Below are 27931 nucleotides of genomic sequence, written 5' to 3'. Positions count from 1 at the left end.
TGGCTCCGACTGACCTAACTCCTCCTTTATAAATTCTCTAAATTCAAGAAAACACCAGAGAGCCACCCAACACACTTTTTTCACCGTCGCAAGTCTTTGTTCCACCGTGATCCCATATGGATCCCTGTTTCGATGCCCTGCCGATGGAGGGATGAATCACGGAGGGCATCTACATCAACCTTGCCGCCCCCATGATGTTGTGTGAGTTGTCTACCATAGACCTACAGATCCATAACTAGTACCTAGATGACTATCTCTCCCTCTTTGATCCTCAATACAAAGTTCACTGCGGTTCCCGTGGTGTTCTATTTGATGTAATCTTCTTTGCGGTGTGTTTGTTGGGATTTGATGAATTGTGGGTTTATGACCAAATTATTCATGAATATTAATCGGGTCTTCTCTGATTTTTTTATGCATTATTATTATTGCTTTGTATTTCTCTTCGATCTATCGGTTCGGTTTGGCCAACTAGATTGATTTATCTTTGGTGGGAGTGGTGCATTGTGATGGGTTCAATCTTGCGGTGCTCAATCTCATGAAACAAAGGGACATGTTACGTATTTTTATTGCTTCCATTAAGGACTAAACTATGGGGTTTGTTCATATTGCTTGAGTTACTTTGTCTACATGATGTCATATTGCTCCAATCATTACTCTGTTTCATAATAATACTCTAGATGCATGCTGGATAGTGGTTGATGAGTGGAGTAATATTAGTAGATGCAGGCAGGAATAGGTGTAATTGCTCATGGACATGATGCCTATATAGATGATCATTGCCTTGAATAAACATTTCATAACCATCCGTTGTCTACCCACCGTATGATATCTTCGACAGAGAAACTTCTAGAGAAAACTATGACCCTCGGGTCTACACAAAATATATTACTAAAACTCTCAAACTATCGATGCCACTTATCTTCTATTATTTTATTTTATATTTATATTATCTATATATAAATATCAATCCTTGCAAGTAACGAGTTCAACGGGCTTGACAACCCTTTTGTATGTGTTGGGTGCAAGTGTTTGGTTCTGTGTGTAGGTGCTGCCTGCGAGAGTTTGCGTGGTTCTCCTATTGGTTCGATAACCTTGGTTCTGCCTGAGGGAAATACTTATCTCTATTGTGTTGCATCTCGTCTCCTCTTGGGGGAAAATGTTGGGGAACGTCGCATGGGAAACAAAAATATTCCTATGCGCACGAAGACCTATCATGGTGATGTCCATCTACGAGAGGAGACTTGGACCTACGTACCCTTGTAGATCGCACAGCAGGAAGTGTTAAGAAACACGGTTGATGTAGTGGAACGTCCTCACGTCCCTCGATCCGCCCCGCGAACCGTCCCACGAACTGTCCCGCGATCCGTCCCACGATCCGCTATGATCTAGTGCTGAACGGACGACACCTCCGCGTTCAGCACACGTACAACTCGATGATGATCTCGGCCTTCTTGATCCAGCAAGCAAGATGGATAAGTAGATGAGTTCTCCGGAAGCGTGACGATGCTCCGGTGGTGATGAAGGATCTACTCCTACAGGGCTTTGCCCGAGCTCCGCAGAAATACGATCTAGAGGAAAAACAGTGGTGTTTGTGGTCGGGCCGCCGTGGCAAAAGTTGTCTCAAATCAGCCCTAAAACTCCACTATATATAGGAGGAGGGGAGGGGAGGCTTGCCTTGGGGTCCAAGACCCCAAGGGTGCGCCGGCCAAGGAGGTGGAGGAGTCCACCTCCAATCCTAGTCCTTCTCCACCTTCCCACCTTTCTTTTTTTTCCTTTTCTCTTGGTTTTTATCCTTGTGGCGCCTAGCCTCTCTTGGGCTGTACCACAAGCCCACTAAGGGCTGGTGCACCAACCTCAAGGCCTTGGGCCACCCCCGGTTGGGTTGCCCCCTCCCGGTAAATACCCGGAACCCATTCGTCACTCCCTACACGATGCCGGTAATGCCCGAAAACCTTCCGGTAACCAAATGAGACAAACCTATATATCAATCTTCGTCTCCGGACCATTCCGGAAACCCTCATGACGTCCGTGATCTCATCTGGGACTCCAAACAACATTCGGTAACCACGCATATAACTCAACTATACTAAAAACATCGCCGAACCTGAAGTGTGCAGACCCTGCGGGTTCGAGAACTATGTAGACATGCCCCGAGGCACTCCTCGGTCAATATCCAACAGCGGGACCTGGATGCCCATATTGGATCCTACATATTCTCCGAATATCTTATCGGTTGAACCTCAGTGTCAAGGATTCATATAATCCCGTATGTCATTCCTTTTGTCATTCGGTATGTTACTTGCCCGAGATTCGATCGTCGGTATCCGCATACCTATTTCAATCTCGTTACCGGCAAGTCTCTTTACTCGTTCCATGATACAAGATCCCGTGACTTACACTTAGTCACATTGCTTGCAAGGCTTGTGTGTGATGTTGTATTACCGAGTGGGCCCTGAGATACCTCTCCGTCACACGGAGTGACAAATCCCAGTCTTGATCCATACTAACTCAACGTACACCTTTGGAGATACCTGTAGAGCACCTTTATAGTCACCCACTTACGTTGCGACGTTTGATGCACACAAGGTATTCCTCCGGTGCCAGTGAGTTATATGATCACATGGTCATAGGAACAAATACTTGACACGCAGAAAACAATAGCAATAAAACGACACAATCAATATGCTACGTTCATAGTTTGGGTCTTGTCCATCACATGATTCTCCTAATGATGTGATCCCGTTATCAAGTGACAACACTTGTCTATGGTTAGGAAACCTGGACCATCTTTGATCAACGAGCTAGTCAACTAGAGGCTTACTAGGGACAGTGTTTTGTCTATGTATCCACACATGTATTTGTGTTTCCAATCAATACAATTATAGCATGGATAATAAACGATTATCACGAACAAAGAAATATAATAATAACTAATTTATTATTGCCTCTAAGGCATATTGTGGTTTTACTAAGCATAAACAATTGATGCTCCTTCTTGATTTCTACTTTCGAAGTGTCAAACATTGAGAATCACTCAAGGATCATCATATCTATCCTTGATTTGTTTATAGTTCATCACTAATCTCTAACACTTTAGTGGCAGTGACTTTGGAGAACCATCACTATCTCATGTGGAAGATTAACTCCCACTTGATTCAAGCGATTGTTGTACTCAGACAATCTGAGAACATGCTCAACGATTTGAGCTTTTCTCCTTTACTTTGTAGGCAAAGAATCTTGTCGGAGGTCTTATACCTCTCAACAAGGGCACGAGCATGAAACCTCAATTTCATCTTTTAGAACATCTCTTATGTTCCGCGACGTTTTCAAAACGTCTTCAGCGCCTTGCTTCTAAGCCAATAAGTATTGCGCACTGAACTATCACGTAGTCATCAAAAACGTGTATGTCATATGTTCGCAACATCCACAGACGATGCTCGAGGTGCAGCACACCGAGTGGTGCATTAAGGACATAAGCCTTTTACGTAGCAATGAGGACAATCCTCAGTTTTACGGACTCAGTCCGCAAAGTTTCTACTATCAACTTTCAACTAAATTTTCTCTAGGAACATATAAAAACAGTAGAGCTATAGCGCAAGATAAATCGTAATTCGCAAATACCATTAGACTATGTTCATGATAATTAGTTCAATTAATCATATTACTTAAGAACTCCCACTCAAAAAGTACATCTCTCTAGTCATTTGAGTGGTACATGATCCAAATCCACTATCTCAAGTCCGATCATCATGTGAGTTGAGAATAGTTTCAGTGGTAAGCATCTCTATAGTAATCATATCAACTATATGATTCATGCTCAACCTTTCGATATCATGTGTTCCGAGGCCATGTCTGCACATGCTAGGCTCGTCAAGCTTAACCCGAGTGTTCCCCATGTGCAACTGTTTTGCACCCGTTGTATGTGAACGTTGAGTCTATCACACCCGATCATCACGTGGTGTCTCGAAACGACGCACTGTCGCAACAGTGCACAGTCGGGGAGAACACAATTTCGTCTTGAAATTTTAGTGAGAGATCACCTCATAATGCTACCGTCGTTCTAAGCAAAACAAGGTGCATAAAAGGATTAACATCACATGCAATTCATAAGTGACATGATATGATCATCATCATGTGCTTCTTGATCTCCATCACCAAAGCACCGACACGATCTTCTTGTCACCGGCGCCACACCATGATCTCCATCAATGTGTCGCCATCGGGGTTGTCGTGCTACTTATGCTATTACTACTAAAGCTACGTCCTAGAAATATAGTAAACGCATCTGGAAACACAAACGTTAGTTTAAAGACAACCCTATGGCTCCTGCTGGTTGCCGTACCATTGACGTGCAAGTCGATATTAACTATTACAACATGATCATCTCATACATCCAATATATCACATCACGTCATTGGCCATATCATATCACAAGCATACCCTGCAAAAACAAGTTAGATGTCCTCTAATTGTTGTTGCATGTTTTACGTGGCTGCTATGGGTATCTAGGATTAACAAAAAACCACAATGGAGATGTGCAAATTGCTATTTAACCTCTCCAAGGACCGCCTCGATCAAAACCAATTCAACTAAAGTTGAAGAAACTGACACCCGCCAGTCATCTTTATGCAACGAGGTTGAATGTCAATCGATGAAACCAGTCTTTCGTAAGCGTACGGATAATGTCGGTCCGGGCCACTTCAATCCAACAATACCGCTGAATCGAGAAAAGACTAAGGAGGGCAGCAAATCGAACATCACCGTCCACAAAACCCTTTGTGTTATACTCAATATAACATCTACGCATGAACCTAGCTCATGATGCCACTGTTGGAGAACGTTGCATGGGAAACAAAAGACCTATCATGGTGATGTCCATCTACGAGAGGAGACTTGGATCTACGTACCCTTGTAGATCGCACAGCGGGAAGCGTTAAGAAACGCGGTTGATGTAGTGGAACGTCCTCACGTCCCTTGATCCGCCCCATTAACCGTCCCACGAACCGTCCCGCGATCCGTCGCACGATCCGCTCCGATGTAGTGCCAAATGGATGGCACCTCCCCGTTCAGCACACTTACAGCTCGACGATGATCTCGGCCTTCTTGATCCAACAAGCAAGATGGGGAAGTAGATGAGTTCTCCGGCAGCGTGACGGCGCTCCGGTGGTGGTGAAGGATCTACTCATGCAGGGCTCTGCCCGAGCTCCGCAGAAATATGATCTAGAGGAAAAACCGTGGTGTTTGTGGTCGGGCCGCCGTAGCAAAAGTTGTCTCAAATCAGCCCTAAAACTCCACTATATATAGGAGGAGGGTAGGGGAGGTTTTCCTTGGGGTCCAAGACCCCAAGGGTGCGCCGGCCAAGGAGGTGGAGGAGTCCACCTCCAATCCTAGTCTAACTAGGATTGGAAAGTGGAGTCCTTCTCCACCTCCCCACCTTTTTTTTCTCTTGGTTTTTCTCCTTGTGGCACCTAGCCTCTCTTGGGCTGTCCCACCAACCCACTAAGGGATGGTGCGCCACCCTCAAGGCCTTGGGACACTCCCGAGTGGGTTGCCCCCCTCCCGGTAAATACCCGGAACCCATTCGTCACTCCCGGCACGATGCCGGTAATGCCCGAAAACCTTCCGGTAACCAAATGAGACAAACCTATATATCAATCTTCGTCTCCGGACCATTCCGGAAACCCTCGTGACGTCCGTGATATCATCTTGGACTCCTAACAACATTCGGTAACCACGCATATAAGTCAACTATACTAAAAACATCGCCGGACCTTAAGTGTGCAGACCCTGCGGGTTCAAGAACTATGTAGACATGCCCCGGGGCACTCCTCGGTCAATATCTAACAGCGGGACCTGGATGCCCATATTGGATCCTACATATTCTCCGAAGATCTTACCGGTTGAACCTTAGTGTCAAGGATTCATATAATCCCGTATGTCATTCCTTTTGTCCTTTGGTATGTTACTTGCCCGAGATTCGATCATCGGTATCCGCATACCTATTTCAATCTCATTACCAGAAAGTCGCTTTACTCGTTCCGTAATACAAGATCCCGTGACTTACACTTAGTCACATTGCTTGCAAGGCTTGTGTGTGATGTTGTATTACCGAGTGGGCCCCGAGATACCTCTCCGTCACACGGAGTGACAAATACCAGTCTTGATCCATACTAACTCAACGGACACCTTCAGAGATACCTGTAGAGCATGTTTATAGTCACCCAGTTATGTTGCGACGTTTGATGCACACAAGGTATTCCTCCGGTGCCAGTGAGTTATATGATCTCATGATCATAGGAACAAATACTTGACACACTGAAAACAATAGCAATAAAACGACATGATCAATATGCTACGTTCATAGTTTGGGTCTTGTCCATCACATGATTCTCCTAATGATGTTATCGCATTATCAAGTGACAACACTTGTCTATGGTTAGGAAACCTGGACCATCTTTGATCAACGAGCTAGTCAACTAGAGGCTTACTAGGGACAGTGTTTTGTCTATGTATCCACACATGTATTTGTGTTTCCAATCAATACAATTATAGCATGGATAATAAACGATTATCACGAACAAAGAAATATGATAATAACTAATTTATTATTTCCTCTAGGGCATATTTCCAACAGAAAACCCCAATGTAGTTTACAAGTAGCAAATTGCATTCTGATATTAACGTGGGTCACCGTTTGTATATTGTTAGTGCACAATTATAAATGAGGGCATCACAGATGTATCTCGTTTTCCATTCTACACATGTGCTCCTCCAAATCATGGATGTAGGATGCCATCGAGTCATTTTCCACGATGCACACTATTTCTCCATGGTGGTTGATTGACAACCCACAAGCGTATGGGATCGCAACAGTTTTCGAGGGTAGAGTATTCAACCCAAATTTGTTGGTTCACACAAGGGAAGCGAAAGAATATTCTCGAGTATTAGCAGCTGAGTGTGTCAGATTCAACCACACCTGAAAGATTAGTGTCTGCAAGCAAAGTATCAGTAGCAAAGTAGTATGATAGCAACGGTGCCAGAAATGATTTGTTGATGGCAGACTATTCCTAACTGTTGTATCAATGGCGCCAGTAAAAAGAACGTTGATGGGGGACTATTCTTCCCCAGCAAATGTTCCATAAAAGGTCTTGCACTAAGTAGCGGAGTAGCAAGGAACATCAGTAGCAGCAGCAAAGTAACAACAGTAGCAGCAGCAGCAAAGTAACATCAGTAGCAACAGTAGCAGCAAACTGACAGCAGTAGCCACAGTAGCAGCAAAGTGGCCCAATCCCTTTTGTAGCAAGGGACAAGCCTAGACAAAGTAACGTATAGAGGACCAGTAGTAAAACACTCGTAGGCAGTGGATCGGTGATGGATGAGTATGGTGGATATGATTCATCATGTAACAACTATAACACGAAGAGATAAGTAACTAGCTCCCGTTCATCAATCTAATGTAGGCATGTATTCTGTATGTAGTTATACGTGCTTAGGGAAAAGAACTTGCCTGACATCTATTGTCCATCCCTCCCGTGGCAGCGGGGTCCTATTGGAAACTACGAGATATTAAGGTTCTCCTTTTAATAAAGAACCGGACCAACGCATTAACACGCGGTGAATACATGAACTCCCCATATATGGTCATCTCCGGGAGTGGTTCCGGCTATTGTCACTCCGGGGTTGCCGGGTCATACCACATAGTAGGTGACCACAACTTGCAAGATAGGATCTAAACACACATATATTGGCGACAACATAATAGGTTCAGATCTGAAATCATGGCACTAGGGCCCTAGTGACAAGCATTAAGCATAGCCAAGTAGTAGCAACATCAATCTAGAACATAGTGGATACTAGGGATCAATCCCCGTCAAGAACTAACTCGATTACATGATAGCTCTCATCCAACTCATCACCGTCCGGCAAGCCTACGATGAGATTACTCACGAATGATGAAGAGCATCATGGAATTATCGATGGAGAAAGGTTGATGATGACGATGGCGACGATTTCCCCTCTCCGGAGCCTGAAACGGACTCCAGATCTGCCCTCCACATGAAGAACAGGATGTGGCGGCGCCTCCGTATCGCAAAACGCGATGAAACCTTCTCTCTGATTTTTTTCCAGGTGAGACGGAAGATATAGAGCTGAGTTTGGGGGCGTGGTGCCACGTGGGCCCCACAAGCCTGCACGACGCGGCATAGGGGGTGGCCGTGGCCTATGGGCTTGTGGCCCACTGGCACGCCCCCTCCGGTGGATCTTTGTGCATGTATTTTTCTTTTATTCCAGAAAACTCTCCGTTTATTTTGAGGACATTCCGAGAATTTTATTTGCGCACAAAAACAGCACCATGGCAATTCTGCTGAAAACAGCGTCAGTTCGGGTTAGTTCCATTCAAATCATGCAAATTAGAGTCCAAAACAAGGGCAAAAGAGTTCGGAAAAGTAGATACGACGGAGACGTATCAACTCCCCCAAGCTTAAAGCCTTGCTTGTCCTCAGGCAATTCAGTTGACAAACTGAAAGAGACAAAAGAAAAACTTTGACGAACTCTGTTTGATCTTGTTGTTGCAACTATGTCTAACTCATATCCAGAGTTTCAGGAAGATCACAAGCAAACCACATAAGCAAATGACATCTAGGTCTCACGGTAAACTCATATCAATGGCATAATCAACTAGCGAGCAAATAATAATGGGCCTGAAATGTCAACACTTCAATCAAAACAACATGAAGCAGTACGAATAGATGGTATCTCGCTAGCTCTTTCTGAGACCGCAAAACATAAATGCAGATCACCTTCAAAGAACAAGGGCTAACTAAACATTGTAATTCATGGCAATGAAGATCCAGTCATAGTCATACTCAACATAGTTAAAAGCAAAGCATAAAAATGACAGAGGTGCTCTCTAATTGGTGCTTTTGTAAGAGGAGGATGACTCAACAGGAACATAAATAGACAGGCCCTTCGCAGAGGGAAGCATTGATTTGAAGAGGTGCCAGAGCTCAAGCTTTTAAAACAGAGATAATAATTTTGGGTGGCATGCTTTCATTGTCAACACAATGACTAAGAGTTCTCAACATCTTCCATGCTACACATGCTATAGGTAGTTCCCAAACAGAAAAGTAAAGCTTTGACCCCCCCACCACCAATCAATCACACTCCACGGCTAGCCGAATCCTCGGGTACCATCCATACCAACATCAATCCTGGGGGAGTTTTGTTTGTAATTATCTTTTCGATTTGAGCATGGAACTGGGATTTCCAATTACCGGCCCCTTTCTCGTGAATGATAGTGAATAAACACATATCGAGGATAACACGCCTAGCATGGAAGATACCAATAGCCCCCTGTCACCACATGAGCGGTTCGGCCATGTAAAACAGATTATTTCTTGAAGATTTAGAGAGTGGCACATGCAAATTTACTTGGAATGGCAGGTAGATACCGCACATAGGTAGGTATGGTGGACTCATATGGCACAACTTTGGGTTTATGGAAGTGGATGCACAAGAAGTATTCCCGCTTAGTACAAGTGAAGGCTAGCAAAAGACTGGGAAGCGACCAACTAGAGAGCGACAACAACCATCAAAATGCATTGAGATTAACTAGCATTGAGTGCAAGTATGAGTAGGACATAAATCACCATGAACATGAATATCATAGAGGCTATGTTGATTTTGTTTCAACTACATGTGTGAACATGCACCAAGTCAAGCCACTTGAAACATTCAAAGGAGGATACCGTCCTATCATACTACATCATAGTCATCTCAACATTCATGTTGGCAACCAAGACAAACCATTATAAGCTCCTAGCTAAGTAAGCATGTCATAAGCAACTATGATCTCTAAGTTGTCATTGCAAACATGTTTATCTCACAACAAAGCTGAACTAGGAACAGTGAGCTAGTCATATTTACAAAAACAAAATAGATCGAGTTCATACCAGCTTTTCCAGGCTCGGTCACTTCATCATGTGTCGTCATTATTGCCTTTCACTTGCACGACCGAATGATGTGAACAATAATAAGAGTGCTCGTGCATTGGACTAAAGCTGAAATCTGCACGCAAACACAAAGGAGAAGACAAAGTAATATGGCTCTTTGGAAGCTAAACAGGTATGCATGCAAGAGCCACTAAGCAGTGTAACCAATATCTTCTACCTTGACCCAAAGAAAAAGAAAACTATCTACACGGGAAAGCTCCCAACAAGCAAAAGAAGAAAAACAGAATCTTTTTGGGTTTTCTCAAACTAGACAGACACACGAAAAGAAAACGAGAAAAAGAAAATAAACTAGCATGGATGATACATTGGCAAAGTGTGAACACCGGCTAAAAAAGTGAAAGCATAAGCTAGAATGTAAAGTCGGTGAGAACACGTACTCCCCCAAGCTTAGGCTTTTGGCCTAACTTGGTCTACTCCCAAGGAGGGAAATAACCAGCTCCGGGGTACTCTGGAGTGGACTAAGGATGCCACTGTTGTGTGAGCTCCTCTGGCTCCCATAGATAAACTGGCGTCTGGTACTCGACTGGCGGCTCGGGCACGGGCACCTGTGGTTGGGCTAAGCCCCAATATGCGTACATGTCCGAGGGAATAATAGTGTACCTTCCTGCATGAAGATTGAACAAAGAAGGAGCAGGCAAAGTAATAGTCTCACGAGTACCCTGACTAAGCACCAGGTTATAAATCATCCTTCTACTTATATCTCTATCAAGAAAGTCATGGCGGACCATGCTATCGTAATCTAGATATCTCTCGGGAAGAAGAATCTCTTCTTCCTCCTCCAATCTAATAGGTATCTCAAAGTGCCTAGCAAGACGAGTAGCGTAGATACCTCCATAGACAACACCCTTAGAACGGTTCAGGTTCAACCGTTGAGCTACTATAGCACCCAAGCTATAAGTTTTATCGTTATAAAGGGCTTCGCGCAAGACCACAAGATCTGGGGAACTAAGTGACCCAGCTTTCCCATGGCCAATCAAACATTTTCCCACAAATAATGATAAGTACCGAAGCACGGGAAAATGAATGCTAGTAGCTCTAGCGCAAGACACTCCTCTCTCCTCTCCTACAACAATAGTACCAATGAAAGCTTCCAGGTCCCGTGGACGAGGTTCATGAATATCCCCAACGTAAGGTAATTTGCAAACATTGCAAAAATCCTGGAGTGACATGCGCTGGGGGATATCATAAAGTTTAAACTCAACCATAGGAGGATTCTTCCTCGGATAGAAGTTAAAGCTTTGTATGAAGATATTAGTGAGGAGGAGGTATTGTGGACACTTATCTTCAACGAAGGCGGTAAGGCCTACGTTCTCCACCAAGTGATAAAAGTCCTCATATATTCCAGCGGCGCGTAAGAACACGTCGCTTGGCCACTCGCACGCTCGAACTTCTGCGACTCGAGGGACCAAATACTTGGGCTTCTTCTCACTCCCATCATCCTTGGGGTCACGGCTTGCCGAGCCTCTTAAGAACCTCCTCATCTTTTCCCTTTTCTATCTCTGAAAATTTCTGAAATTTTTAGTGATTCTCAGGAAAAGTGAATAATGCTCAACGAAACTCGTAGCAACTACTCCAACAAGTGCCTAGAGAACTTCTATTTTCGGGGTACTTTTTAGAATTGGGACCAGCTAGAATCAGCATGCAAAGCTCAAGAACATGGTCACCAAGGAAGCAAAAATACGCGGAGTATAAGGCACTAGAGCAAAAACTAATTGGACCAATGGAGGAGTCACTTACCAAGGAGTAAGTTCCCCAAAACGGTTCAGAGAATGGTGATTTGAGCAAAGAGATCAAAAATCCCAGCAAGAGGAGCAAGAACACGGGTTTGAGCTGCGAAACGATTTTTTCTGGAGGTTGGAGAAGCGGATGAGAGCAAGAATGAGTGGAGGGGGTGCCTGTGGGCCCCACAAGCCTGGGTGGCGCGGTCAGGGGGGTGCCCGCGCCCCTAGGGCTTGTGGCCCACTAGTGTGTCCCCCAGATAGACTCTTTGTCCTAGAATTTTTCAAAAAATCCAGAAAAAATCATACTTGATTTTCACAGCGTTCGGAGAACTTCTATTTTCGGGGTACTTTCAACCGGACGCTAAAACAGAAAATAGGGAAAACTAAACTAAATCTATCATTTTCCTTCTAAGCAACCTAAAGTGAAAGCTTGGAATAGAGGTTTGTGACTCCTTGATTCATCCATCTCATGGTCATCGAAAGAAATCCGTCAATGGGGTTGATCAAATCCCCTCGACAAAACTTCTCGAATCGCAAAAGAGAACGGAGAATTTTTGAATAGTCACTAGGTTACCTCAATGGGGATGTGAATATCCCCAACAAGCAAATCATACTTCATCTCGACAAAACTTCTTGGCTTCTTGCATATCTTCAAGACCGAGGAATAGAATACCTCTTTTCTTTAGAGTTGGATTAGGAGGTGGTTCGGGAATAGTCCAAGCATTCTCATTGCACAAGATGTTATTCAGTAGAATCTCAGCTTGTTCTACAGTTCGTTCCCTAAAAACACTACCGACACAACTATCTAAGTGGTCTTTGGAAGCATCGGTAAGTCCATTATAGAAGATATCAAGTATTTCGTTCTTCTCAAGAGGGTGATCAGGCAAAGCATTCAGTAGCTGGATGAGCCTCCCCCAAGCTTGTGGGAGATTCTCTTCTTCAGCTTGAGCAAAGTTGTATATTTCCTGCACGGCAGCTTGCTTCTTATGGGCAGGGAAATATTTTTCAGAGAAGTCGTAGACCATATCCTGGGGGCTACGCACACAACCAGGAGCAAGAGAAGTGAACCAGGTCTTACGCAAGTGTTGTCACTTGATAACGGGATCACATCATTAGGAGAATCATGTGATGGACTAGACCCAAACGAATAGACGTAGCATGTTGATCGTGTCATTTTGTTGCTACTGTTTTCTGGGTGTCAAGTATTTGTTCCTATGACCATGAGATCATATAACTCACTAACACCGGAGGAATGCTTTAGTGTATCAAACGTTGCAACGTAACTGGGTGACTATAAAGATGCTCTACAGGTATCTCCGAAGGTGTTCGTTGAGTTAGTATGGATCAAGACTGGGATTTGTCACTCCGTATGACGGAGAGGTATCTCGGGGCCCACTCGGTAATACAACATCACACACAAGCCTTGCAAGCAATGTGACTTAGTGTAAGTTGCGGGATCTTGTATTACGGAACGAGTAAAGAGACTTGCCGGTAAACGAGATTGAAATAGGTATGCGGATACTTACGATCGAATCTCAGGCAAGTAACATACCGAAGGACAAAGGGAATGACATACGGGATTATATGAATCCTTGGCACTGAGGTTCAACCGATAAAGATCTTTGGAATATGTAGGATCCAGTATGGGCATCTAGGTCCCGCTATTGGATATTGACCGAGGAGTCCCTCGGGTCATGTCTACATAGTTCTCGAACCCACATGGTCTGCACACTTAAGGTTCGACGATGTTTTATGCGTATTTGAGTTATATGGTTGGTTGCCGAATGTTGTTCGGAGTCTCGGATGGGATCACGGATGTCACGAGGGTTTCCGGAATGGTCCGGAGACGAAGATTGATATATAGGATGACCTCATTTGGTTATCGGAAAGTTTTCGGGCATTACCAGAAAAGTTTTGGGCTCATCGGTAGTGTACCGGGAGTGCCGGGAGGGGTGACGGGGACCATCGAGAGGGGTGTCATGCCCCAAGGGGTCTGATGGGCTATGGGAAGAGATAAACCAGCCCCTAGTAGACTGGAATAAGTTCCCACTAAGGCCCATAAGGTTTGAGAAGGGAAAAACACAAGGTGGAAAGAGTTTCCAAGTGGGAAGGTGGAATCCTACTCCAAGTAGGATTGGAGTAGGACTCCTCCACCTCAAATTTCGGCCAAACCTTGAGGGTTTGAGGCTGCCTCCTCCCCTCCCTCCCTCCTATATATACTGAGGTATTAGGGCTGATTTGAGACAACTTTTTGCCACGGCAGCCCGACCACATACCTCCACGGTTTTACCTCTAGATCGCGTTTCTGCGGAGCTCGGGCGGAGCCCTGCTGAGATTAGATCACCACCAACCTCCGGAGCGCCGTCACGCTGCCGGAGAACTCATCTACCTCTCCAGCTCTCTTGCTGGATCAAGAAGGCCGAGATCATCGTCGAGCTGTACGTGTGCTGAACGCGGAGGTGCCGTCCGTTCGGCACTAGATCGGAGCGGATCGTGGGACGGATCGCGGGACGGTTCGTGGGACGGTTCGCGGGGCGGATCGAGGGACGTGAGGACGTTCCACTACATCAACCGCGTTTCTTAACGCTTCTGCTGTGCGATCTACAAAGGTACGTAGATCGAAAATCCCCTCTCGTAGATGGACATCACCATGATAGGTCTTCGTGCGTGTAGGAAATTTTTTGTTTCCCATGCGACGTTCATGCGAAGATGTCTTCTCGAGTAGAACACAAAAGTTTTTGTGGGCGGTGATGTGCGTTTTGCTGCCCTCCTTAGTCTTTTCTTGATTCCGCGGTATTGTTGGATCGAAGCGGCTCGGACCGACATTACTCGTACGCTTACGAGAGACTGGTTTCATCGCTACGAGTAACTCCGCTGCTCAAAGATGACCGGCGAGTGTCGGTTTCTCCAACTTTAGTTGAATCGGATTTGACCGAGGATGTCCTTGGATGAGGTTAAATAGCAATTCATATATCTCCGTTGTGGTGTTTGCGTAAGTAACATGCGATCCTACTAGATACCCATGGTCACCACGTAAAACATGCAACAACAATTAGAGGACGTCTAACTTGTTTTTGCAGGGTATGCTTGTGATGTGATATGGCCAACGACGTGATGTGATATATTGGATGTATGAGATGATCATGTTGTAATAGTTAATATCGACTTGCACGTCGATGGTACGGCAACCGGCAGGAGCCATAGGGTTGTCTTTAAACTAACGTTTGTGCTTGCAGATGCGTTTACTATATTGCTAGGACGTAGCTTTAGTAGTAATAGCATGAGTAGCACGACAACCCCGATGGCGACACGTTGATGGAGATCATGATGATGGAGATCATGGTGTGACGCCGGTGACAAGAAGATCGTGCCGGTGCTTTGGTGATGGAGATCAAGAAGCAAATGATGATGGCCATATCATGTCACTTATGAATTGCATGTGATGTTAATCCTTTTTGCACCTTATCTTGCTTAGAACGACGGTAGCATTATGAGGTGATCTCTTAGTAAAATTTCAAGACGAAATTGTGTTCTCCCTGACTGTGCACCGTTGCGACAGTTCTTCGTTTCGAGACACCACATGATGATCGGGTGTGATAGACTCAACGTTCACATACAACGGGTGCAAAACAGTTGCACACGTGGAACACTCGGGTTAAGCTTGACGAGCGTAGCATGTGCAGACATGGCCTCGGAACACATGAGACCGAAAGGTCGAGCATGAATCATATAGTTGATATGATTAGCATAGAGATGCTTACCACTGAAGCTATTCTCGACTCACGTGATGATCGGACTTGAGATAGTGGATTTGGTTCATGTACCACTCAAATGACTAGAGAGATGTACTTTTTGAGTGGGAGTTCTTAAGTAATATGATTAATTGAACTAATTGTCATGAACATAGTCTAATGGTCTTTGCGAATTATGATGTAGCTTGCGCTATAGCTCTACTGTTTTTTATATGTTCCTAGAGAAAATTTAGTTGAAAGTTGATAGTAGCAAACTTTGCAGACTGAGTCTGTAAAACCGAGGATTGTCCTCGTTGCTGCGCAGAAGGCTTATGTCCTTAATGCACCACTTGGTGTGCTGCACCTCGAGCGTCGTCTGTAGATGTTGTGAACATCCGACATACACGTTTCTGATGACTACACGATAGTTCAGTACAAAATACTTAATGGCTTAGAAGCAAGGCGCCGAAGACGTTTTGAAACGTCACGGAACATGAGAGATGTTCTAAAGAGATGAAATTGTGATTTCATGCTTGTGCCCTTGTTAAGAGGTATGAGACCTCCGACAAGATTCTTTGTCCACGAAGTAAAGGAGAAAAGCTCAATCGTTGAGCGTGTGCTCAGATTATCTGAGTACGACAATCGCTTGAATCAAGTGGGAGTTGATCTTCCAGATAAGATAGTGATGGTTCTCCAAAGTCACTGCCACCAAGCTGTGAGAGCTTCGTGATGAACTATAACATATCAAGGATAGATACAATGATCCTTGAGAGATTCGCGATGGTTGACACTACGAGAGTAGAAATCAATAAGGAGCATTAATAGTTGATGGTTAGTAAAACCACTAAGTTTCGAGAAAGGCAAGGGCTAGAAGGGATACTTCATGAAATGGCAAAGCAGTTGCTGCATTAATGAATAGACCCCGGATTAAACCCAAGCCCGGGACTAAGTGCTTCTGTTATGAGGGGAACGGTCACTAAGGCGGAGCAACACTAGATACTTGGTAGATAAGAAGGTTGGCAAAAGTCGAAAGAAGTATATTTGATATACATGATGTTGATGTGTACTTTACTAGTACTCCTAGTAGCACGAGGGTATTGGATACCAGTTCGGTTGCTAAGTGATTAGTAACACGAAATGAAAGCTACGGCATAAACGGAGACTAGCTAAAGGCGAGGTGACGATACGTGTTGGAAGTGTTTCCAAGGTTGATATGATCAAACGTCGCACGCTCCCTCTACCATCGGGATTGGTGTTAAACCTAAATAATTGTTATTTGGTGTTTGCGTTGAGCATGAACATTATTGGATCGTGTTTGTTGCAATACGATTATTCATTTAAAAGAATAATAGTTATTCTATTTGCTTGAATAATTACCCTCAATGGTTTATTGAATCTCGATCGTAGTGTTACACATGTTCATAATATTAGTGCCAAAAGATAAAAAGTAATAATGATAGTACCACTTAGTTGTGGCACTGCCACTTGAGTCATGTTGGTGTAAAATGCATGAAGAAGCTCCATGCTGATGGATCGTTTGGACTCACTTGATTTTGAATCACTTGAGACATGCAAAACATGCCACATGAAACAAGTAGAGTAACTTGTTGGGAGTAATGCATTTTTGATGTGTGCAGTCCAATAAGTGCTAAGGCACGCAGTGGATATCATTATGTTCTTACTTCACTGACGATTTGAGTAGATACAAGAGTATTTACTTGATGAATCACAAGTCTGAAATGTTGAAAAGTTCAAAGCTATTTTAGAGTGAAGATCGTCGTGACAAGAGGATAAACAGTCTACGATATGATCATAGAGATGAATATCTGAGTTACGAGTTTTGGTACGCAGTTAAGACAATGTGGAAATTGTTTCGCAGTTCATGCCACCTGGAACATCATAGTGTGATGATGTGTCTGAACATCATAGCCACGCACTATTTGGTATGGTGCATGCTATGATGTCTCTTATCGAATTACCACTACCGTTTATGGGTTATGCATTAGAGACAACCGCATTCACTTTAAATAGGGCACCGCGTGTTTCTGTTGAGCTGACACAGTATAGACTGAGGTTTAGAGAAATCTAAACTATCGTTTCTTGAAAGTTTGGGGCTTCGACACTTATGTGAAAAAGTTTCAGTCTAATAAGCTCGAACCCAAAGCGGATAAATGCATCTTCATAGGATATCCAAAACAGTTGGGTACATCTCCTATCTCAGATCCGAAAGCAAAGTGTTTGTTTCGAGAAACGGATCCTTTCTCGAGGAAAGGTTTCTCTCGAAAGAATTGAGTGGGAGGGTGGTAGAACTTGATGAGGTTATTGAACCATCACTTCAACCAGTGTGTAGCAGGGCACAGGAAGCTGTTCCTGTGGCGCCTACACCAATTGAAGTGAAAGCTGATGATGGTGATCATCGAGCATCGGATCAAGTTACTACAAGCCTCGTAGGTTGACAAGATCGCGTACTACTGCAGAGTGGTACGGTAACCCTGTCTTGGAGGTCATGTTGTTGAGCAACAGTGAACCTACGAGTTATGGAGAAAGCAATGGTGGGCCCAGATTCCGACAAATGGCTGGAAGCCATGAAATCCGAGAGAGGATCCATGTATGAAAACAAAGTGTAGACTTTGGAAGAACTACTTGATGGTCATAGGACTATTGAGTAAAGATGGATCTTTAAAAGGAAGACAGACAATGATGGTGATAAGTCACTATTAAGAAAAGCTCGACTTGTCGCAAAGATGTTTCCGACAAGATCAAACAGTTGACTATGATGAGACTTTCTCACTCGTAGCGATGCTAAAAGTATGTTAGAATTATGCTAGTAGTTGATGCATTATTTATGAAATATTGCACATAGGATGTCAAAACATTGTTTCCTCGACGGTTTCCTTGAGCAAACATTGTATGATACAACCAGGAGGTTTTGTCGATCCTAAAGATACTAGCAAGTATGCAAGCTCCAGCAATCCTTCGATGGACTGGTGCAAGCATCTCGGAGTTGGAATATACACTTTGATAAGATGATCATATATTTTGGGTTTGTACAAGGTTTATGAGAAACTTGTATTTCCAAAGAAGTGAGTGGGAGCACTATAGAATTTCTGATAAGTATATGTGATTGACATATTGTGGATCAGAAGTAATGTAGAATTTTTGTAAAGCATACAAGGTTGTTTGAAAGGAGTTTTCAAAGGAATACTTGGATTGCGCTACTTGAACATTGAGCATCAAAGATCTATGGAGATAGATCGAAAGCGCTTAATAGAAGTTTCAACAAGATGCATGCCTTGACAAGTTTTTGAAGGAGTTCAAAATAGATCAGCAAAGAAGGAGTTCTTAGTTGCGTTGTGAGGTGTGAATTTGAGTAAGACTCAAAACCCGACCCCGGCAGAATAAAGAGAATAGACGAAGGTCGTCTTCTATGCCTTGGCCGTAGAATCTGAAGTATGCCATGCTGGGTACCGCACCTGATGTGTGCCTTAACTCAAAGTCTGTTGAGAGGTACAGAGAGTGATCCATGATTGAATCACTAGCAGCGGTCAAAATTTATCCTTAGTAACTGATGGACTAAGGAATTTTTCTCGATTATGGAGGTGGTTAAAAAGTTCGTCGTAAAGAGTTACGTCGATGCAAGCTTTGACACTAATCCGAATAACTATGAGTAGTGAAACAGATTCGTATAGTAGAGTAGATATTTGGAGTATTTCCGAATAGCACAAAGTAGCAGCATCTATAAGATGACATAAAGATTTGTAAAGAACACACGGATCTGGAAGTTTCAAAACCGTTGACTAAAACCTCTCTCATGAGCTAGACGTGATCAGACCCCATAACTATATGGGTGTTGGATTCGTTGGAATCACATGGTGATGTGAACTAGATTATTGACTCTAGTGCAAGTGGGAGACTGTTGGAAATATGCCCTAGAGGCAATACTAAATTAGTTATTATTATATTTCTTTGTTCATGATAATCGTTTATTATCCATGCTATAATTGTATTGTTGGAAACACAGTGCATGTGTGGATACATAGACAAAACACTGTCCCTAGTAAGCCTCTAGTTGACTAGCTCGTTGATCAAAGATGGTCAAGGTTTCCTGACCATAGGCAAGTGTTGTCACTTGATAACGGGATCACATCATTAGGAGAATCATGTGATGGACTAGACCCAAACGAATAGACGTAGCATGTTGATCGTGTCATTTTGTTGCTACTGTTTTCTGGGTGTCAAGTATTTGTTCCTATGACCATGAGATCATATAACTCACTGACACCGGAGGAATGCTTTGTGTGTATCAAACGACGCAACATAACTGGGTGACTATAAAGATGCTCTACAGGTATCTCCGAAGGTGTTCGTTGAGTTAGTATGGATCAAGACTGGGATTTGTCACTCCGTATGACGGAGAGGTATCTCGGGGCCCACTCGGTAATACAACATCACACACAAGCCTTGCAAGCAATGTGACTTAGTGTAAGTTGCGGGATCTTGTATTACGGAACGAGTAAAGAGACTTGCCGGTAAACGAGATTGAAATAGGTATGCGGATACTGACGATCGAATCTCAGGCAAGTAACATACCGAAGGACAAAGGGAATGGCATACGGGATTATATGAATCCTTGGCACTGAGGTTCAACTGATAAAGATCTTCGGAATATGTAGGATCCAATATGGGCATCCAGGTCCCGCTATTGGATATTGACCGAGGAGTCCCTCGGGTCATGTCTACATAGTTCTCGAACCCGCAGGGTCTGCACACTTAAGGTTCGACGATGTTTTATGCGTATTTGAGTTATATGGTTGGTTACCGAATGTTGTTCGGAGTCTCGGATGGGATCACGGACGTCACGAGGGTTTCCGGAATGGTCCGGAGACGAAGATTGATATATAGGATGACCTCATTTGGTTACCGGAAAGTTTTCGGGTATTACCGGAAAAGTTTCGGGCTCATCCGTAGTGTACCGGGAGTGCCGGGAGGGGTGACGGGGACCATCGAGAGGGGTGTCACGCCCCAAGGGGTCTCATGAGCTATGGGAAGAGATAAACCAGCCCCTAGTGGACTGGAATAAGTTCCCACTAAGGCCCATAAGGTTTGAGAAGGGAAAAACACAAGTTGGAAAGAGTTTCCAAGTGGGAAGGTGGAATCCTACTCCAAGTAGGATTGGAGTAGGACTCCTCCACCTCAAATTTCGGCCAAACCTTGAGGGTTTGAGGCTGCCTCCTCCCCTCCCTCCCTCCTATATATACTGAGGTATTAGGGCTGATTTGAGACAACTTTTTGCCACGGCAGCCCGACCACATACCTCCACGGTTTTACCTCTAGATCGCGTTTCTGCGGAGCTCGGGCGGAGACCTGCTGAGATTAGATCACCACCAACCTCCGGAGCTCCGTCACGCTGTCGGAGAACTCATCTACCTCTCCAGCTCTCTTGCTAGATCAAGAAGGCCGAGATCATCGTCGAGCTGTACGTGTGCTAAACGCGGAGGTGCCGTCCGTTCGGCACTAGATCGGAGCGGATCGTGGGACGGATCGCGGGACGCTTCGTGGGACGGTTTGCGGGGCGGATCGAGGGACGTGAGGACGTTCCACTACATCAACCGCATTTCTTAACACTTCTGCTGTGCGATCTACAAAGGTACGTAGATCGAAAATCCCCTCTCGTAGATGGACATCACCATGATAGGTCTTCGTGCGCGTAGGAAAATTTTTGTTTCCCATGCGACGTTCCCCAACAACAACCGTTTCAGACTCTTAACCATGAAAGGGATCAGATTCGACCAGAGTGATTAACTCAGGGTCGACAGAGAATTCATAATCCTTATCGGTCACAAAGATAGGCGAAGTGGCAAACTTCGGGTCGTATTTCATCCTAGCGTTTAGAGATTTTTCTTTCCACTTGCGCAGAATTTTCTCAACATCATAGCCATCCTTACACGCAAGAAAATCCTCAGCTATCTCTCCCTCCATAACATAGCGTGTATCAGGCATAACATGCAATTCATGCATAGTAGTAGGTTCTACTTCAATAGTATCAGCAGTTTCAGAAGTATCATCACATCTAGCAGCAACTCTAGCAATTTGTGCATCAAGGAATGCACCAAGTGGCAAAGAAGTATCAAGCATAGCATCATCAAGCATAGTATCAAGCATAGTATCATCAGGCATAGTATCAAGCATAGCATCATCAGGCATAGTATCAAGCATAGCATCATGGGCAGCAGAAGTAGCATCATCAAGCACATGCGACATATCAATATTTCTAGCAGGAGGTGATGTCGCAAACTTACTCAAAACTGATGGTGAATCAAGTGGAGAGCTAGATGGCAGTTCCTTACCTCTCCTCGTAGTGGAAGGCAAGATTTTAGTTCTTGGATCTTTCGGATTCCTCATAGTGACCAGCAGACGTCTATCCCAAGTGACTCAGAGAATATAGTTGTGCTTCCCCGGCAACGGTGCCAGAAAAAGCCTTGACATCCCACAAGCGTATGGGATCGCATCAGTTTTCGAGGGTAGTGTATTCAACCCAAATTTGTTGGTTCACACAAGGGAAGCGAAAGAATATGCTCGAGTATTAGCAGCTGAGTGTGTCAGATTCAACCACACCTGAAAGATTAGTGTGTGCAAGCAAAGTATCAGTAGCAAAGTAGTATGATAGCAACGGTGCCAGAAACGATCTGTTGACGGCAGACTATTCCTAACTGTTGTATCAATGGCGCCAATAAAAAGCACGTTGACGGGGGACTATTCTTCCCCAACAAATGCTCCATAAAAGGTCTTGCACTAAGTAGCGGAGTAGCAAGGAACAGCAGTAGCAGCAGCAGCAAAGTAACATCAGTAGCAACAGTAGCAGCAAACTGACAGCAGTAGCAATAGTAGCAGCAAAGTGGCCCAATCCCTTTTGTAGCAAGCGACAAGCCTAGACAAAGTAACGTAGCGAGGACCAGTAGTAAAAGACTCGTAGGCAGTGGATCGGTGATGGATGAGTATGACGGATATGATTCATCATGTAACAACTATAACACAGAGAGATAAGTAACTAGCTCCCGTTCACCAATCTAATGTAGGCATTTATTCCGTATGTAGTCATACGTGCTTAGGGAAAATAACTTGCATGACATCTATTGTCCATCCCTGCCGTGGCAGCGGGGTCCTAATGGAAACTACGGGATATTAAGGTTCTTCTTTTAATAAAGAACCGGACCAACGGATTAATGATACGTCTCCAAAATATCTATAATTTTTGATGGTTTCATGCTATTATCTTGTCAAACTTTGGATGTTTTGCATGCCTTTTATTTATTTTTTGGGACTAACTTATTAATCCAGTGCCAAGTGCCAGTTCCTGTTTTTTCCATGTTTTTGACCCCTTTCAGAGGAGATTTTGAAACAGAGTCGAAACGGCAGAAAATCCTCGAAAAGATTTTTTCTGAAACGGAAGAAGATCGAGGGACTTGGGTGAAAGTGCATGCTATGCCCCTAATCGACTTTTGGTGTTAATGACAACACATACATAGGAAACTAATCCTATTTTTTGAGTGTATCTCAGGATGGCAAGTACCTTAGTAGATTGAGAATTATGTGACAAAGGTGGTCTGAGAAGATCGGGATTTATATTTCAAGAAGGCTCGGGATTAAGAAAAGATGATGTAGACTATCCTTTTGAGTTTACTATTATTGAGTATAGGGATCCCGCACTATTAAGAGGGGATCACAAGTTTTGGGATGAACTTGCTCATACCACATCTTCACTATCCTACCCAGTACCACATAGTCTCCACTCTGTTCCTATCTCAAAACAGGTCTATTGCCTCGGACTTCCGGGTCCCTCCGGACGTCCGAGGGCCGGACGACCGACAGGCTTCGGAAATCCGGAGCCCTGCACCAGAAGTATTTGAGTCATATAACTCGGATTTCCGGCTCCCTCCGGACATCCGAGGGCCGGACGTCCGACCAGCTTCGGAAATCCGGAGCCCTGCACCAGAAGAACATGAGCTCTATAACTCGGATTTCCGGCTCCCTCCGGACGTCCGAGGGCTGGACGTCCGTCCCCTTTCGGAAATCCGGAACCTCCCACCAGAAGAAGTTGAGTCGAGTAACTCGGATTTCCGGTCTTCTCCGGACGTCCGGTCGCTGTTCAATTCACAGTGTTTTCAGTCATATCTACAGCCCTCGGACGACCGACCCCTGTCGGACGTCCGACCCCTTGCGGACGCCCGGACTTCCGGAAACTGTCGGACGTCCGGACCCTGTGTGACTTAAAGTGTCCCCAATGGCTGTTTTACACTCCCCACTATATATACCCCTCTTCCACTTCGTGAGAGGGTGTTCAACACAGCTACAATACATCCAAGAACACCTTTCTTCTCACTCACTCTTGTCTACACCAAATCCTAGATCCCAAGAGCATTTGTGAGTCCCTTTGAGTGTTGTTCCAATCAAAAGATAGATCGTCTCCCTCTCCTCCTTCCCACCAAAGTGATTTGTGATTTGAGCAAGTTTTGAGCAATCCCCGTGATCTTGTTACTCTTGGAGGTTGGAGACTCCTAGGCGGTAGGAGTCTTCAGAGAGGAATCAAACCATTGTGATTTCCCCCGGAAAGTTTGTGAAGGTTTGGAAGCCACCTCAAGGCTTACCACTCGTGGTTGAGAAACGCCTTCGTGCACTACAGGAATCACCTTCTTTGCCGTCTGCCATCACAGACGGCAAAGACAATATCCCGGACGGCAAAGACAATACCATAGACGGCAAAGATTGTCACGGCTGGCAAAATTTCTGCGTCAGCCTATGATGGCATAGGACCTTCTTTGCCGTCTGCCCCCCAAAGCGGACGACAAAGCTCTTTGCCGTCCGCTTTCCTTAGGAGCAGTCGGCAAAGCGCTTGAGACGGCAGCCAACAGGCGGTGCCTCCGTTAGGGGTTAACGGAGTCTTTGCCGTCTGCCTCCTCCTCCATCTTTGTCGTCTGCCTCCCCACCCATCTTTGCCGTCTGCCTTCTCCTCCCCTCCCCTCCCCCTCCATCTTTGCCGTCTGCCTCCCCGTCCATCTTTGCCGTCTGCCGAGTCCTCCCCTCCCCCCTCTTTCCACTCTTTGCCGTCTGCCTCTTCCTCCCCCTCCTCTGTGCCCTCTTCTTTGCCGTCTGCCCCTAGGAAGCAGACGACAAAGAGACTATATGGCCAGCTGCTACTGCCCAGGTTGCACAGCTGGGTGCCACGTGGCACCTTTGCCGTCGGTCAGCTGACGGCAAAGGCCTTTGCCATCAGCTCGCAGACGACAAAGAGCCTATATTGTCACATTTTTATTTATTTTTTCTGTTTCACAACACATATACATATAATTCATAGCACATATATCATAAATAGGTCACAACACATATATGATAGACATATAAAGCTCATCAATGCCATTTGTTCATCAACGTACATCCCATATATCAAAAGAACCAACACATACAAAGTTTCATCCATATATACATACATATAGTTGCACATATATTGTTCATCCATATATACATATACATATAGTTCCACATTGTTCATCAACTTAAATAAAAATGAAAACTAAAGCACTCCAACGCCAGCTTCCATGCATGTAGTACATCTAATCTGCAAAATGGGAATAAGAAAGTCAGAAGAAGAAGAACAACAACATATATATGAAAAATAAGCTAAACTGAAGAAGAAAGAGAAGAAGCAAGAAGAGAACAAGGAGAAGAAAAACAAGAAGGAGGAGGAGGAGGAGGAGGAGGAGGGGAAGGGGAAGGAGAAGGAGAAGGAGGAGGAGAAGAAGAAAAAGAATAGAAGAAGAAGGAGAAGAAGGAGGAGAAGAAGGAGAGAAGAAGAAGGAGGGATCCTTCTCCTTCTTCTCCTCCTTCTCCTTCTTCTTCTCTTCTTCTCCTCCTCCTTCTTCTTCTTCTCCTTCTCCTTCTCTTCTTCTTCTCTTCTTCTTCTTCTTCTTCTTCTTCTTCTTCATTCTCCTTCTTTTTGAGCTAAATGGGCTAATTATGTCATTTTAGAGGAAAACAAGCTAAGTATATAATATTCATGAGCTAACCAAGGTTCTTATGCCATTTTGAGAATATTATGGTATTTTGGAGCTAAATGGGCTAATTATGTCATTGTTGGGTTAATTAAAGCAAGGATAATATGAAAGAGGAGAAGAAAGAGGAGGAGGAGGAGAAGAAGAAGAAATCAAGAAGAAGGAGGAGGAGGAGGAGAAGGAGGAGGAGGATAAGGACTAGAAGGTCCTTGGCCTTCTCCTCCTCCTCCTTCTCCTTCTTCTCTTCTTCTTCTTCTTCTATCTTTTCATTTTGCCTATTTCCTCTCCTCTTCTCCTCTTGTTGGAGCTAAATTACCTAATTATGTCTTTTTTGAGCTAAATGTTCCAATTATGCCATTTTAGAGGAAAACAAGCTAAGTATATAATATTCATGAGCTAACCAAGGTTCTTGTGCCATTTTGAGCTTATTATGGTATTTTGGAGCTAAATGGGGTAATTATGTCATTGTTGGGTTAATTAAAGCAAGGATAATATGAAAGAGGAGAAGAAAGAGGAGGAGGAGGAGGAGAAGAAGAAATCAAGAAGGAGGAGGAGGAGGAGAAGGAGGAGGAGGAGAAGGATAGAAGGTCCTTGGCCTTCTCCTCCTCCTTCTCCTTCTTCTCTTCTTCTTCTTCTTCTTCTTCTTCTTCTTCTTTCTTTTCATTTTGCCTATTTCTTCTCCTCTTCTCCTCTTGTTGGAGCTAAATTACCTAATTATGTCTTTTTTGAGATAAATGGGCTAATTATCCCATTTTAGAGGAAAACAAGCTAAGTATATAATATTCATGAGCTAACTAAGGTTCTTATGCCATTTTGAGCTTATTATGGTATTTTGGAGCTAAATGGACTAATTATGTCATTGTTGGGGAAATTAAAGCAAGGATAATATGAACGAGGAGAAGAAAGAGGAGGAGGAGGAGAAGAAGAAGAAATCAAGGAGGAGAAGGAGGAGAAGGAGGAGGAGGAGAAGGACTAGAAGGTCCTTGGCCTTCTCCTCCTCCTCCTCCTTCTCCTTCTTCTCTTCTTCTTCTTCTCTTCTTCTTCTTCTTCTATCTTTTCATTTTGCCTATTTCTTCTCCTCTTCTCCTCTTGTTGGAGCTAAATTACCTAATTATGTCTTTTTTGAGCTAAATGTTCCAATTATGTCATTTTAGAGGAAAACAAGCTAAGTATATAATATTCATGAGCTAACCAAGGTTCTTGTGCCATTTTGAGCTTATTATGGTATTTTGGAGCTAAATGGGCTAATTATGTCATTGTTGGGTTAATTAAAGCAAGGATAATATGAAAGAGGAGAATAAAGAGGAGGAGGAGGAGAAGAAGAAGAAATCAAGAAGGAGGAGGAGGAGGAGAAGGAGGAGGAGGAGAAGGATAGAAGGTCCTTGGCCTTCTCCTCCTCCTCCTCCTCCTTCTCCTTCTTCTGTTCTTCTTCTTCTTCTTCTTCTTCTTTCTTTTCATTTTGCCTATTTCTTCTCCTCTTCTCCTCTTGTTGGAGCTAAATTACCTAATTATGTCTTTTTTGAGCTAAATGGGCTAATTATCCCATTTTAGAGGAAAAGAAGCTAAGTATATAATATTCATGAGCTAACCAAGGTTCTTATGCCATTTTGAGCTTATTATGGTATTTTGGAGCTAAATGGACTAATTATGTCATTGTTGGGGAAATTAAAGCAAGGATAATATGAAAGAGGAGAAGAAAGAGGAGGAGGAGGAGAAGAATAAGAAATCAAGGAGGAGAAGGAGGAGAAGGAGGAGGAGGAGAAGGACTAGAACGTCCTTGGCCTTCTCCTCCTCCTCCTCCTCCTCCTCCTTCTCCTTCTTCTCTTCTTCTTCTTCTCTTCTTCTTCTTCTTCTATCTTTTCATTTTGCCTATTTCTTCTCCTCTTCTCCTCTTGTTGGAGCTAAATTACCTAATTATGTCTTTTTTGAGCTAAATGTTCCAATTATGTCATTTTAGAGGAAAACAAGCTAAGTATATAATATTCATGAGCTAACCAAGGTTCTTGTGCCATTTTGAGCTTATTATGGTATTTTGGAGCTAAATGGGCTAATTATGTCATTGTTGGGTTAATTAAAGCAAGGATAATATGAAAGAGGAGAAGAAAGAGGAGGAGGAGGAGAAGAAGAAGAAATCAAGAAGGAGGAGGAGGAGGAGAAGGAGGAGGAGGAGAAGGATAGAAGGTCCTTGGCCTTCTCCTCCTCCTCCTCCTCCTTCTTCTCTTCTTCTTCTTCTTCTTCTTCTTCTTTCTTTTCATTTTGCTTATTTCTTCTCCTCTTCTCCTCTTGTTGGAGCTAAATTACCTAATTATGTCTTTTTTGAGCTAAATGGGCTAATTATCCCATTTTAGAGGAAAACAAGCTAAGTATATAATATTAATGAGCTAACCAAGGTTCTTATGCCATTTTGAGCTTATTATGGTATT

Source organism: Hordeum vulgare, chromosome 2H, assembly GCF_904849725.1.
Source record: "Hordeum vulgare subsp. vulgare chromosome 2H, MorexV3_pseudomolecules_assembly, whole genome shotgun sequence".
Lineage (NCBI taxonomy): Eukaryota > Viridiplantae > Streptophyta > Magnoliopsida > Poales > Poaceae > Hordeum > Hordeum vulgare.
The sequence above is the reverse complement of the archived record's forward strand: the minus strand, read 5'-3'. Positions refer to the sequence as shown.